The sequence below is a fragment of the Manis javanica genome, chromosome 1 (genome assembly GCF_040802235.1).
Source record: "Manis javanica isolate MJ-LG chromosome 1, MJ_LKY, whole genome shotgun sequence".
NCBI lineage: Eukaryota > Metazoa > Chordata > Mammalia > Pholidota > Manidae > Manis > Manis javanica.
The window spans coordinates 107,395,449-107,411,545 of record NC_133156.1 but is presented as its reverse complement, the minus strand read 5'-3'; the positions used below and the strand labels follow the sequence as shown (position 1 = coordinate 107,411,545).

The following is a 16,097-nucleotide window of genomic DNA, read 5'->3' as shown; positions in this document are numbered from 1 at the left end:
TCACAGTAGATGTTTTGACCTTCATTTGGTAAATATAGAAAGGGAACTTTAGACAGTTAAGCAATTTGCTATAGGTCACTTAGCTAGAAAGTGGTAGAACTCCAGTCCTGTTTGACTGCATAGCCCATGCTTTCTGGCTCCTACAGTGCTTCCCAGGTTCTTGGGTTCTTTTCTTTCTATTCTGTTTTACTTTGTAACTCATAAACTTGATGACATGATTTATATGTTACTTCCTGACAACTACTTAAATCTGATATAACATTTACTGTTCAATATTACCAATAAAATGAAAGGGTTAGTAACAAAGAACATATTCCAGTCTTTCCTACCCTGAGCCCAGAGAACTAGGAATTCTATTTCTGAGGAAGCTCTCATGTAACCCCGTAGCCTTCTTGTCATCTGTCTGCATCTTCACAAGAGAGCAAGTCCATGCCTGTAGCAAGTTTATTAGTCCTTGTGTGGAATATGTTTAAACACCTCTGCCTGGGGTTTAAACATATTCCCCCTCTGGATGCTCCATGTAGAGACCCATGTTTATACATTATCTAAATTGTCAGCATTAAGAGAAGAACCACTAGGTCCTCCCAGTGTCCTAGCCAAGGAGAATTGAGAAATGGTGGTTCTGTCTGGGTAGCTGAAGGCATTCATTTAGTTTTCTGCAACAGTCTGGAGAAGATCTAGCTTTGCTCATAGCTTGGTGGTGCTCTTCATGGATAGGAATGCCTCTAGTGTTTGATTTTAATTTGAAGCCATTGTACTGTGACATTGATAAAACATTGAACAACATTAGTATTCTGGACCCCTCTGGGCTTACTGTGCTTTGGTAATTAGTGAGGTTGCTTGTTGCCATCTTTCTCCACCCAGGCAAGATCTGAAAGCCAGCTTCAGCTCTGTATCCATGTGCAGCTTTTTCTGTTCTCTAAGATAGCATGTATTACCTAAAAATGCAAGTTTACAACTTGACCTCATCTTAAAACTCTTCAGGACCATCTCTGTATCCTTGAGGTCAGCCACACTCTTTTTTATTCTCTAACCCAGTAACTTCCTATTTTTGTTCAAAACTAGTAATGAGTAGAGCAATATTTGAAATAAAAGAACACCTTTCCTTAGAAGGTTTTATCAAATAGTATTGCCTATTTTTCCACTAAAGATTTTATCTTCTTAGAGGCTGTCGTTTGGGAATGTCTAATATTTGCTTCTTTTTGCACTTTGATGTACACATTTTTTTCAGCAAATATATATTGGGCCCAAGCTCTCCACATTTTATAATGTGGATATTAGTTAAAGATTCACGGAACAAACGAAATCTTAACGTGTTCCTCAAGTGAGGCCATTCCCCCCAAAAAAACCCAGGACTCATCACTGAAATACTTCTAGGGGGATAAACCGACTGGGCTAATAGCATTGGAAGTATAGGCACTTACATAAGAAGTCCACTTAAAATTTACTTCTTCATTGTGAGATAATAGAAAAGAAATATATTGATTCCTAACAGAGAGCTTCTTAAACTCTTATACATTTCTAAGTGATAAGAGCACTAGAAGCATTTCTTATTCTAATATTTGGTCTTTGACCCAGTCCCTTACAAAGGCTTTTAAAACCCTTGTAAATTCCTAAGTGATAAGAGCTCTGTGAGCATCTTTTGTTCTACTGAGGCCACTGTGGGTCATCAGAAAGACTAAGCCATAATGAGAAGTTTGGTATTTTCCATCCTACCCTCCCAACCCCCAACTTCTCTAGAGAGGGGAGACAGGCTGGAGATAGAGTTAATAATTTATCATGGCCACATAAGGAAGCCTTCATAAAATCCCAATAGCGTGACGTTCGGGGGAGCTTCCAGGTTGGTGAACAAATCCACATGCTGGGACGGTGACACACCCCAACACCGTGCGGACAGAGATTCCTGAGCTGGGGACCCTCCTAAACCTTACCTTATGTATCTCTTCATCCTCTCTTCATCTGTATCCTTTTCATCTCCACTAATATACTAGTTAAGTGTAAGTTAGCATTCCCTCAGGTTCTGTGAGCTGCTTAAGCAAATTAACCAAACTGAAGGAGAGTTTGTGGGAACCTCTGATCTGTAGCCAAATCAGACAGAAGTTATGGGTAACTTGGGGACCCACTACTGGTGATTGGCATGTGAAATGGGGTGCAGTCTCCTGGGACTCATCCCTTAACGTACAAGATCTGGCGCTATCTCCAGGTAGATTGTATCAAAATTGAGTTAACTTGTAGGACACCCAGCTGGTGTCACAGAATTGCTTGGCAAGCAGAAAACCCACGTATCTGGTGTCAGAAGTGTTATAATTGTGGTAGCAGTGTGAGAGTAAATGAAAAACAGGAGGAAAACCTGGGGTTTTTCTACTCACCCCTTAAGTTACTGAGCATGCTGTTTACATGTTGTTACAAACAGTATGAATCTAGCAAATATCTATTAAACATACTTGAAATCAACAGCTCTAGAGCATATTAAAGAATCAAACTACATTAGAAATATTTAAAGTCTATTTTAGTCCTTTTAGGGCAAAATTGATTGTATCTTCTGTTTACCTAAATGTTGACAAATTCTTAGAAGACACTGTTTGCAGAAGACAATTCAGTTCTATGCCACCCCAAAAGCAGTAAAAGATAGCTTCCTAATGAACACAAGGAACAGGGGAAGCAAATCTAAAATCAAACTGGAATCTCAATGCCGGTTGTGTTTTCAATAAATCTTCCTCTACCGTAACACAGATTTTTGCAAAATCCTCTTGTTCACCATCATTAAAAATATATGGCTAAGAGATTCCACTGACTCAGATGTAGACATGCATTACCTATTCCAAGAAGTTAGCAGAGGAGGATGGAAACAATAAGTGAGCTTTGAGAGTCCAATCTCAAAATCTTCTTAGTTCCTGGGCCTAATTTTGTTTTTTTTTTAAACACCCATATAATCTTAAGAGTATCTTAAAAGTATCCTTTTTGGTAGTGGACACTATTTTTGTCATTTCATAGCTTCTAAGAGAAAAGGTAAAAGTCCAGATAGCTAGAAACATTCCTATATTTTGCTACTTCTAACATTTAGAATGTTATATGTTAGAATACTATGAAGCTTAGTAAACATGTTTTACCTAATTCATTGGGGATAACTTTTCCTGTAAGTGTTCAAAACTGAGTCAACTTTTATTCTTGCTTTCAAACACAGGTCAAACATGGTCTTTTGGTAACAAAATATGGATCTAAGAAACTCATTTCACAATGTTTACAAATTTCACAATATATTTAAATATCAAATCATTATGTTGTGCACTTGAAACTAATAAAATGTTAGTTAGGTCAGCTATGCCTCAATAAAAGAAACTTAGATAAAGGGAAAGACGTATTTTACACATTAATAAACAACCACATATCTTTGTCTTGGCTGGGTGATTGTCTCCCTGATTTTCTTTTCAGGATAAAAACAATAAAAAATTAGGAGTGGAATCAACTACTTATTCAGAGATCTCTTATTGGACACTGATCTTCTGCCAGAGCTCTACTAGATTTTGTTAATATAACGATTCTGGCCATTTGTGTTGTAAAGTAATTCATCATGGGTTTCTTCATTCATAGGACAAGTCAGCATTAAGTGCCTACTAAATGTGAGAACTATGCTCACAGCCAAGGTGTAATACTGAGCCAACAGGCCTTATTCTTGCCTTCATGGAGTGCACAGTTCAGTGGAAAACACAGACATTAATCAAATTATCAAGCAAGTGCATGTAGATTCATCCCATAGAATTTAAAAGTGCAATGAAGAGCATATACGGTCCTGTAAAAGTACAAAATTGGGGGGTAGGATTTGGTCAGGAAACTCAGGGAGTTTTTAATTAAGTTGACATCTGATGAGTGGGTTAAAGTTAGTAGGAATACCTACGGAAATTAGCAGAAGGACCACTATTAGGGGTGGACTTGTGTCCTCCAAAAAGATATATTGAAGTTCTAATCTCCAATATGTCAGAATGTGATCTTTTTTTGAAAATATGGTTGTTGCTAATATAATTAAATTAATATGAGGACATATGGAAGGAGGGTGGGCCCTTAATCCAGTATGACTGGTGTTCTTAAAAGAAGAAGAGACCCAGAGTGGGAAAATGGCCACATGAAGACTGAACCAGAGATTGAAGTTATGCTGCTGTAAGTTTGTGGGTCTTTGTTACAGCAGCCCCAGGAAGCTAATGCAACCAGCATCTGTCAAAGTGAAAACATTCCAGAAGACAGCCAGGGTAGTTGGCTTGTACTATGTGGGGGAAGGAGGGTTGCTGGGCAAAATACAGGGTAACTAGTTTTAATTTCAGATGAACTCCAAGTTCTTTTTTAGTGTAAGTATGCCCCTAAAATTTTAGATGTAATATTTTTATATTACATCTAAAAATATGCTAAATTATTTGTTGTTTATGTGAAATTCATAATTAACTGGGCATCTTGTAGTTTTATTTATTAAATTTTGCAACCCTATGGAGAAGACACATGGTGGAAGGTGATGGGAAAGAGGTATGGAGAGGCCGCTCCATGCCAGATTGGAGTGGATCGAGTTTGTGAGAGATGAGGAAATGGTTACAGCAGTACGGGGAACCCTGCAGCAGGTTCGCTGCGGAAGGTCTAGGAGAGATGCTGCAGAAACTGGGATGAGGGGTTGAGTGAGAATAAATTGTTTTTCAAATGGAAGAGATTTATATATGTTTAAGAGCCATTTTAGTCCATTCCATCCTCATGACCTAAGCATTTCCCAAAGGCCCCACTTCCTAATACTACCACATTGGGCATTAGGATTCAACATATGAATTTTTCCTGGGACACAAAAATTCAGACCACAGCAAGAGCCAAAGGATAGAATCAGCTGAGAGTTTGATACATAAGGGAGAATAAAGGGATAAATAATGCAGCTTATGAAAAGATGAAAAATGATGGATCCAAGCAGACTAATTTTAGAAGAAGGGGCATATCTTCCACTGTAATAAGAAGTCAGGAGGCAAGTAAGGGTTTGATGTGAGTTGTTTTGTATATTTAATATAAGGGAAATATTTAGTATTTTGGGAATTCTCATCTGGTAGTCTTTATCTTTCCTTTAAACTAAGAAGCAAGGTCATATGCTAAATACCAAGAGGAACAAAACTGTTTCAGAGGTTTGAAGGGAGAGGAGAAGGTTTACTTAGTCATTGTGGATTCGGTTGAACAAACAAAGATGATGTCAGGTAGTATTAGTGGCCATTTGACAGTTTCACAATAAATATAAGTGCTATTCTTGCTCAATGAAGACCACTTACACAGAGGCATGGAGGAGAAAGTAATGAATTGGGATAGAAGAGAAGAGTCCAGGCACTTGTTCTGATCCTGAGGAAACAGTGGGATTTTCCTGGTATACAGAATGTGGGATTGGGAATATCTTGCTTAGTGTGTAGGAAATGGAGGCAGAAAGGAACAAAGTCTATTATTTAGTCCTTGTTGTGCCTATAATAAACTTAAATTCTTGCTTTGGGGTAGAAAAGAAGAGAGAATAAATATTCCAGGAACTCACAGAAGGGAAAACTCACTGAGGGATGGAATAATTGGCAAAGCTACTTAAAAAAGAAGTTGGACTTGAAAGGAAGGGCTGAATGAACCTTCTTAAATTGAAACATGGTGAAAAGAGTGGCTTAAGAAAGACATAATGCCTGGAAAAACTGGTTTTAGCACCTAGATTTTCTTTTCAGATGCCTTGATAATTTTTTTAAAAATTAGATTTATATACCTATAAAATTTCCATATTCGTGTTATGTTCCTATCCATGTAGGTATTTGCAATTACTAATCTTAAAATTGCTACAGAAGCTACCATATTTATGTTTCAATCTTATTTTGCCTGGGACTTTATTGCCCTTGGGTAAGAAACAACCTCAGAGTTTCTATTCATCTAGAAAATGTATATAGAATGTAATGTAGGGAGGTAACTGCTATGGGATCTCGATATCAAAGATGGCACAGGTGCTGTGAGATTCAATCATGGCTCCACAGGAGAGTTCAGAGGCAGAAGCGAGCAGTGGCTGGAGGCATCAAAGATGGTGCAGTGAGAGGGCTAAGGGTCAGCTGTGGTTTCAAATGCAAACCTGTCTCTAGGATTTCATTGTTTTTTCCAGGATTCCATTAACCCAAATTTACTCTTTTACGAATTCCATAACAATACTATATGTACAACTTAAAAGTGTGTAATGGATGAAACACCCCCAACCAGGGTCCCTAACTGAGTCATATTTAATGATTTCCTGGAATATGAGAAACATCACTCTGGGTTTTTTATGTCTTCACTGGTTTGTGTGAAAACTTACTTTTTTATGGCATCGTACTAAATTAGTAATTTAAAAGACTATTTTTCTGAGAGTATGATCTTCCCAACTTTTTTGTCGTTAAAGTGTCCCAATTTTACAAAATAATGGTGGTTAGGTTGGGGTAGGTTTTGAGATTTCATTTCCTTGTTTTAAGGTTCATGCTGTCCAGGAATAGCTTTTAATGTTACTGGATCTTTGAACTTTGGAAGTCAGAGAAACTCCAGTTGTGCCTTGTTACAAAGTTGCATGTTGCTCCCCACAGGGTCAAGGCTGTCTCAGACTATTATCAGCATGTATTATAGTGAGGGTCAACGTGTGGGCACTGTGCCTCTGGCTCTGGCTTGGGGAAGCCTCCTTTCTGCCTTCTGCCCATGATTTGAATGCATGACCATCCAGAGTAATAAAATCCAGTCAAAAGCAACTAAGTCCATTGTTGGCAGGAGTCCAAAGTCCTTAGCTCGGAGAGGGCTGGGTGCCAGATGTAAAGTCAGATGCATTCACTTCCTCCTGCAGGGAAACAAAACAAAACAATGACCACCACCTCCAGCCACGTGGCCTCAGTGGCTCTGCCAGACCCATTATACATCTCACTTCTCCATTCTCAGGAAGTCAGGGCTAAGATTTTATCAGAGTAACTAACTCCTTCATCACATGGGTGGAGATCCTGCTTTGGGCTTGGTGAAATTGAGACGGCAGGCGTCCTGGGCACTGGTCCAGTGGTGCTCCTCTGTGAGATCTGAGGCAGAGGCCTGGCTTTCCTCCAGTGTTGGCCACTTGGTCTTTAAAACTGGAAAAAATTGCCATCTCTACTTGAATTAGGAGATGACGCCAAATTGTCAGAATATAGATAACATCAGATCAGAACAGTCTAGCTGAACGATAATAAGGAATCTTTCATTATAAATAAGGTTGAAGGGATCTGATTCTCGTCACTACAAAATCATTCTAGTGTTTTACTCTAATTCAAGGCTATGGTGTAGCTGGATTCTAGCACAGGGTGAGTGAGGACAGGGTGGGGCTTTCACTGTTGTCTGGAGACGTGAGCAAATATATAAAAAGTGAGTTGCCCCTGATTACCATCTCTACATGGCTCATGGTCTTGCTTTCACCCCTTCTCCCTTTGTCTTTCCTTCATAGCCTTAGTAACTGTCATGTCTGCACATCAGCATGCCACCTTTAAAAACATCACTGAAGGTTAGGCTGAGGAACAGCCTTGTGATACTTCCAGAAGAGACCCATAGCTTCCTGTTTTTCTTCCAACCATCTGGTTTTATAAAAATCATGGCTGGATTCTAGTTTAATTCATAACTTTTTAAAAATCCTCTCTCCTGAAGAAACATAAAGTAAATCGCTCCTTGTGTCAAGATTTTCTTTCACCTGAAAATGTCCATAGGATAATGAGCACACTCACAATTTTTTAATCATCATTAACAAATTAATCACTGATGAACTATTTGTAACAATCATTAACATTTATTTGGCATTTACTATGGACTAAACATTGTGGTACAGCTGTCCATGTATATGTTATCAATTGGCATATGGATCACATACGTAAAATGTGACGTAACATGAAAGGCAATGTGGACTAAGTAAATGTCACAGATAAGGTGGTGTAACAGCTGGAGAGTTAGACTCACTGGGTTCAAATCTGATTCTCTCACTTGTTAGCTTAGGAAGTTGAATTTCTCCTAGACTTGAATTCCTTTCATGTAAATTAAGAAAAGGATGACCTATGCTGGAGGGTTGCGTTGAGAATCTGAGGGCATTTATGGAGTTCTTGGCACAGAGTGAGACTTAAATACCTGGGGTTTCTAATTACCATTAAAAGTGAGATCAAGAGAAATGGTATAGGAAGAGTTCACGGAGCCTGGGGGATAGAAGAAGAAGCAGAGAAGTTGAGAGAAGCCAGCTTTTGTGTGAAGAATGATATTTCTAAGAGAGTAGAAGAGGAGGGAAGGCACAGCGAGTAGAGTATACGTGGTGTCAGAGAGGGGGAAAAACTGTTGTTTGTTGAGAGCCAATTCTGAGTCAGGCCCCATGCAAAGTATTTCATGCATATTGCCTATGCAACCTTCACCGCAACTCAACAGGGGGAAATAAGAGCTCCATTCCTCAGTTAAAGCTGAGGAACTTTTAAGTTTCCTGAGATGACACAGTAAAAGGTGGCTCCGGAGTTCAAAGCCATTCCCTGGGGTTCCTAAATCCATGTGCTTTCCAAAGAGGCAGGGCCGCAAATGAATGCTGTGGTCATTAACTTGCACTGTGGAGCCCCACTTTTGTGGCACATTCAGCCCATTGTAGTTTTGGTCCTAAAAGTGGGAGTGTGGGGATGGTGTTGGGGTGGGGGTGGCGGAGGGGCGTAGTGTAGGGGTGGAACTCAGCTTGTCCTGAAGCATTCCAGCTGAAGGTGAAAGGTGACTGGAACAACCTGTGCACTGACCTGCCTCTCAGCAGGGGCCTGCCGGTCCTGGGCTGGGTGCCTGTCTGTTCTTGGTCCACAACACTCTGGGGTCTACAGGCAAATGTGAAGGAGAAAGTCAATCTCTGTGCTTATCACTTTTGTCTTCACTTGTCCCATAACAAAAAATGGTGGGCTGCATATGCAAAACAAGTAATATCTGACAAAAATTCAAGACCTTTGTCAATGGAGGAAAGAAGCAAACCTTTATCTAGCATTGTGCTACAATGAGACTCACGCTTTTGTGGTCTTGCTGAATTCTCACCACAAGCTTGTGAGATCCACAATATCATGGTACAGATATCAAACATAGGCTTTCTCCAGATCACACAGACAAGAAGTTTCAGAACTCAGCTTTATATTCAGAATGATTTAACACCAAAAGATTCAGGAGGCACAAATATAGGAGGATTTGAATAAAATGTGTATGTTCTGGGAAAGTACAAATAAACTGGACAAGTTACAATAAATTGTATTCCTCATTTTCTCTCCACAAAAAGGTGCTCTTTTATCCCCTTTTATGGTGTTCCAGCAATAGAAAATAAAAAAAAAAGTCACAAAGGATTCTTTCAAATAATTCTTCATCTTTTTATGTCAAAAAAAAAAAACTTCTGGTCAAGTTAGGTGATGTTTTATATATTAGATTTGGCTTCTTATATTGGCACAAATGGTGTCTATTGATCAATGGCAAGCTGTACCTGTGAATGAGCCAAGCCCTATGAAGATTCCAAAGCTCTTTCAAAAAGTAGAGATAGAAACCTCTCTGTCATCTAAGTCTAAGGAAACTGGGGTGATCTGAAGATTGAGGGATGTAGAAGTGATGTGCACTTAATGCACCACCATTCCTATCCTCTTTTAATATTTAATTCTTATGAATACTGTAACCTAGCATTCAATAATTATTCCATTGTTAAAACCTTGTATCATTCAAGATTTTCAGTAAGAAAGTGGATTCAGCAAAACTTGAACTATTCACCTGGGACTTTCCCATTGCCCCCACCATGGCCAGTGGTGGCAAACTGGCTCTGAGGCTGACTCAGGGTCTCAGGAATTCCCTCCTTCATGCATTCCACAAGAGCCTCCATTTGGTGGAATTTAGTACATGGTGCCAGGCATCTGTTGATTTGGCTTGACTTAATCTGAACCCTTGTTGTTTGACTGGGTTCTGTATTTCTGGGGGGATTATTAATTATAAATCACTAGCTCTGCTGAGCCATATGTGTTGTTGTTGGGGGAGTTTAATTTATTGTTGCTATTGGAATTATAATTTTTAAAAAATCCTCGAAAATGCACGTCATCTGGATTTTCAGAGGCAATTCTTTTGAAAAAGTAAAGAAGATAGACTGTATATTACTTTTCCTTCATGCACTTCAACAAACAAGCAAACATGCAAACAAATGGTGGGCCCAGGGCACTTCTCCTTTGTTGAGATCCAGACCTTCGATTGCATTGATCTGTGCTTCAGTGAAGACGCTGTGGCCTGGGCAGTTGGGGATCACAAAAGAGATGGAGCAGCTGAGTGGTAGAGAATAAACAACTCATGTATGTGGATCTGTGTGGCTCTCTCCTGCTGCCCTGATCTCTTTCTCCTGCTTAATCGTAATGAGCTAATTCTGGAAGAGAACACAGTTGGAAAACTCAGAGAAGACTCTGGACAGGCTGCTAAGTACAAAACCAAAATAAGAAATTGGCTCTTAAAGGTGGCAGCTGCTTGTTTGTGCCATGTAAGTTCTGAGTATATGTATATGCTAATGAGTGCCATGCTCCCCAAGAGTAACTATGTTCAGACTCAGAGATCATGTCATCTGATCAATTCCAATAATACATCAATCACCACCATGCTTATGGAGTAGTGGAGAGAAGGGATGGGTGCGGGGAAACTTGGGCCCATGTAACAGTGGTGATTGCAAAGGTCCCATTAAGAGGTGACGCTGTCAAATTAATTTACACATTATGTTTAGGTACCTAATAGTATTTTAAGGAAGTTTTTCAAATTGAACATAATTCTCATATTTCAAAGGCCATGCCTTTGGAACAGGTGCCTAATTTCCAGTTGATAGCAGCTTCTCTCTGTCCCATCCATAAAAAAGTGCCAAGAAGGCTGATCATTCTGTTGGGGGAGCGTTGTGTATTTTCGTTGGTCCTTGTTCCTGCCGCGACAAATAATTGAAAGGCAGAGACCCAGTAGTGAAGCAGAGTAAAAGTTTTATTTAAAGTTACTTAAAGAGAGAAGAAGTGCCACAGGCAACCTCAGCAAGGAGAGGTGCCCTGAAAGGTTGGAGAGAGAAAGTTTAAGATTAAAAGTTTATACACTCAGAAAGTGCGGGCAACCTCAGAGAGAGGAGCACCCCGAAAGGTTGGGAGTTCCCTCTTTTAAGGATTCTTTACGAATGTGACCAAGGACTGGGAGTGCAGACTTGTTAAGTGGTCTTGAATACTTAGAATTAACTTAACACAGGGAACTTCCTGGTCTGATTTCTCCCTTGGATACATACCAGCGTCTTGGTCTGGGAGGGTATCAGACTGCCTGCCCAGCCCCCAAGGTGGGCTGAGTTATTGTCTGTTTGCTAAAGAGTAAGTTAAGAATCTTATATTTTTAACTTCCTGGGTATTAAAATACAGTCTTCAAGATGGAATCCTTCCTACTTTTCACTACGTTGTTTAAGGCTGGGCCTGCATGCTAAATAGTTGCCTAGGTTACAGACTACTTAATTAGAGCCAGAAGGAGAAAAAAGCAGCATATACGTAAAGGTAAAAAAATAATCTGGGCCTGCATGATTAACGCAATAAAGACATGGGCTATGCTGAGGTACCCTCCTTTATCTGGGGAATATTCAAACATTCCAGGCCAGGTTGCTCCTGGCTTTTTGAGCTTTAATTGATTAATTTTGGGTCTAAATTTTTAGTGGACTTCATGGCCTTTTTTCTCTTTCCACCATGCTCATATCTATTTTCCTGCCTCACAATTAATTGTTCAAAACTTTGTTCCTGGGTGACAGTTCATTCCTTACATTATAAAATGTAGCACAATAAGTGTGTCCCTTTTTTCCCTTCTGAAGATTTTGTTGGCGATTGAATATGTGAACGTTGATAGCTCATTTACTAAAAATGTAATGAGGAACTACCATAAATATAAACATAAATATGTGGGGAAGAAAATGAACAGGGATGAAGAGAGGCTGCCCTGATGTTTACTGACTGCTCTGTAGCCCAGCATTCACTTTTTAAAAATATCTTTTATGATTGAAAGTGTACGTAGATATAAAAGTCACATCATTCTTCAAGGCTTATAATGTAAAGCATTAGCTCCTGTCACCCAGCCCACCTCAATTCCTGTCTCCCAGAGGAAACACTTTTATGTCTTTCAGCTGTTTCTTCTGGTATTTGCCTCCATAATTTTACATAATGTGCTATCCTGTTGTTTATTAATTTAGTGATTTTAGGTATTGCCTCTGAACATCCCACAAGGGAAGGCAATGAGTAAGCTTTCTTACATACTTCCCCTCATCCCAAACACACACTTCTTCTTTCTCTGTTTTTATAATGTGATTTAAATGAAAATTTTTGATCAGATTAATATTCAGTTTGCATATTGCTATGTTTACATAAACATTATTCGCAGTTAAGCCATGCAGACCCCTGGCTGTGTAGGGAAGAAAAGGAATCTCAGTTTCACCTCCTTACCAAGGCTTTCAGTGTTCTTGTCATTTCTACCAACACCCACTTTCAAAGTGCCTCCTGCCTCCAGCTCCTGATTCTGAGATTCTGAAGTGCGAATGAGCCTTCTTCGTGATTTCATAGCCTGAAGGGTCTCCATGTTTCCTGCTCTGCCAAATCAGTTACAACAAATTAATCCATTGCTTTCCATACATAGATTTTTTTCTTCTGTCTTATCTCTTTTTCCTAGCTTTCTTTGTCCTTATGGGTTCAGAAGTTTTTAATGGCTGAAATTTTTAATGTGTTTCTGGAGTAAAGCATGTATGTTTCAATCTGCACATATGTTTCAAATCTTCACTATTGAACCAAAGTCCAAAGGCTCTTAAAATTTTAGTTAATAATACTGCATACCATTATTAACCTCCTTTTATAGATGAATAATTCAAGGAGGGGAGAAGTTAAATAACTTGCCCAAGGTTATACAAATAGTAAGTGGTAATTTCACTTACTAATAAAAATCTTGTTCTCTCCAGCACACTGCCTTTTACTGCATGACACAGTTCCTGTTTTAAGGAGTGTAGTTTTTGTGGAGAGATAAGACAAGTGCACAGACGTCAGAATATAATGCATTAAATGTCAAGAACAAGAAAAATGGCCCTATGTGAATGGAAATTCAGAGGAGAGATAAATGATTTCCTACCCATTTCTTTGTGTCAAACCCCATTTGGAATTGAGGTATATGTCTTTCAATACTGCAAGACCATTTCTTCAGAGAGAAATCTTGCTTTGGTGGGATTTAACTTCTATTCTTTAACCGCTTGGGATTCCATGAAATCTTTGGAGTGGAGTGGACAATTGTTATTTTTCACATAACTATCCTTCATGTGATATGTTAGAAGAAAGTAAGGTAGATTTTTGATTCACTAGATATCTGTGAGAGTCAAGGCAGTCAAGAGATAACTTGTCCATGTTTATTTTTGCCAGTGATAAACAATCCTCAATCTTGTTAAATCTGAAGAGTATGTTTGTATATGGTCATCCCTAAATGTCAAAGATGGTTTATCAGTTTTTCTACATCTGTCCAGATCTGAACTGATCTTTCCTTTTTTTTTGGCCAGTTAGAACTGTTATCACACATGCCACTTGTATTCTGTGATCCAAGTGTCTATCTGTATAGCATCCCAGGCGGCAGGATCACATGGTGTCTTTGCGTTCAGTCTCTGGAGCCAGCTGGGCTGTGTTTCATTCCAGGCTCTGCCGGTAGCTGCTTTGTGACCTTGGGAAATTTCATTAACCCTGTGTCTCGGATTTCTCATCTGTGAAATGGGGATAGTCACAGAATCTAGTCCAGTATTGTTTTGAGGATTATTTGAGTTATTAAAGGCAACAAGTGTGATGCACTTAGGAAAGTGTCTGGTACATAAAGAAGACTGCATTATCACTCATTTTCCAGAAACCTCCCGAAGAGCATTGTTCAGGCACTGTTTTGTTTGCTTTAGCCAAAGTATCTTTAATCACATGTTCATTATTTTATTTTGCAACTACTTTTTGAGTGCCAGACACACAGCTTGGTGCTCAGGATATAATGGGGACCATAATCAGACATGCCTCTGCTTTCATGGAATCCTCAGCAAAATGGGACAGACAGTCATAAATCAACTAATTATACAACTAAATGCAAGAATGCAACTATGGTAAGTGCTCAGAAAGATAGACTTCATAACTCCTCATTACATTTGAATACAGAGTCTGGCACCTGAGAGAACAAAATTGTGTGTTTCTTGAAGTATCCAAGAGGTGCTCTGATGCCAAAGAAAGGAAGGGCTGTTCTGTGCAGAAACTGAGAACATTCTGAGGAACTAATTAAAATCTTCCTTCTTGATTACACCCTCAAGGTTGAGAATAGCTTCCTGTCTTGCCTTTCCTTGACACAACTTGCTCAGGAGGAATGCAAAGGATGGGTGGGATCTTCCCCAACGTGAGAGTGAAAGGAAGCAACATACCGAAAAGATGACAGTGTAAGAAATGCTGCAGCTGTTAATTCCACCTCCACCCTGTGTGACAACTGCTTAGCAATATTTCAAAGGCAAAGGCAACTTACAGGAAAGGTGGAAAAAAAAATGCATTTAACAACTTCCTTGTCTGGAAGTCTGGATAAGAGTGGAGCACATTTTAAAGTTGCATTTGTGGCAGAAAGATACGTGGCCTTACAGACATCTGTGCCTGCGTTCCCAGAGCCCAAGCGTGCTTTTCAGGGCATTTGGCAAGAAACTTGAATATTTGGATATAATACTTGTTCATCTCAAGTGTACTACTTATGCCAGTTTTACCAGAAAAGCAGTAGCTGGGAATTACATCCAGAATTCCCTCTGCCACTCTTCATTACCAATGCTTGAAAGTGCAGTGTCCTCCTGATGAACTTTTAATTGTCAATCTTAGAAAAATACATTCCCTTTCAGTGTCATGTAGTGCACAAAGAGAAACTGAGTTTAAATATTAGCAGGGACAGGATGTTACATGCTGATGACTTAGAAGTAAAATTTAAATATTTTGCCTCATTTGGTCTACATATGTAGGTGTGTTTGTATGTATTATCTAACTGATTCTCCTTCTCTTTCTCTTCCTTCAAGCTTTTATATTGTATGTGGTTGGCTGATGGCTCTACATGTAGCATGTAAAACAAAATTAAGTGATTACTTCCTGAGCACATGCTATGAGTTAGGAATATCCTTGAACTCATGAAGATTCTTGCCTAGAAGAAAAGACAGATACGAAACATATAATTAAAAGTATTGTGAGTGTCAAGAAAAGAGATATATAGAATACTCAGAAGTCATATAGTAATTGTAATAGTAATAAAAACTAAGAGTAATTCAGTGCTATGTACCCCAGCACTGTTCTGAGTTACATGTACTATTCGTTTTAAGCCATGTACCCCACCTCTGAGGGAGGGACTATCACCTTCCATTTTATAGATTAGAAAACTAATTCCAGACGGATTAAACGTCAGTACTTTTCCAAGGCTGCACAGATTGAAAGGAGCAGAGTAGGACTTCAATCCATGTCCCGCTCCTATGCTCAGTACCTGAATACACTCTCCTAAGGAAGAGAATTTAGTGTGGTTTCCCTGAAGAAATTTATTGAAGCTTGAAACAGCATTAATGTATGTATTTTTATTTATTTGGGTACTCCTTTAATAAAATACATGAAAGCAAATGTTTTTTCTCTTTAAGAATGAAGATGGATTGAAAATAAAATCAAAACATCTCTAAAGGTAATGCAGTGGGACCCTGGTAGGGCCTTGCAGGGAGGGGTAGGATATTAGGAAAAAACTAGTGAGATTCATATAAAGTGTGAAGTTTAGTTACCAGTAATGTACCAATAGTAACATAAGATGGGAACAGTAAGGGATGAGGGTAAAGGTTATATAGGGACTCTATACTATCTTTTCAACTTTTCTCCAAATCTAAAACCATTCTAAAAAAGAAACATTACTTAATCAAAAAATAAAATATCAGTCTGATGATCCCCCGCTTAGTGTAGTAGTTGCAAACTAACCAGTCCTCTAGAGCAATGCCTTCTCTTTGGCGTCCTCCCTCTGCTCCTTAGACGCGGAAGCATCTTTCGCGTCACCCAGGGCTTCTGTGCCCATTTGTT

General features: G+C 39.1%; 1 long non-coding RNA gene across 1 annotated transcript in view; it reads left to right on the top strand.

The window, feature by feature from the left end:
- The window catches only part of LOC140849210 (uncharacterized), a 55,339-nt gene extending 39,625 nt beyond the window's left edge, over positions 1–15,714 (top strand). Inside the window, exon 3 of the long non-coding RNA XR_012130933.1 lies at positions 15,674–15,714. This is a non-coding gene — a long non-coding RNA (uncharacterized lncRNA). The remainder of the gene's footprint in view (positions 1–15,673) is intronic.
- Positions 15,715–16,097: the final 383 nt, after the last annotated feature.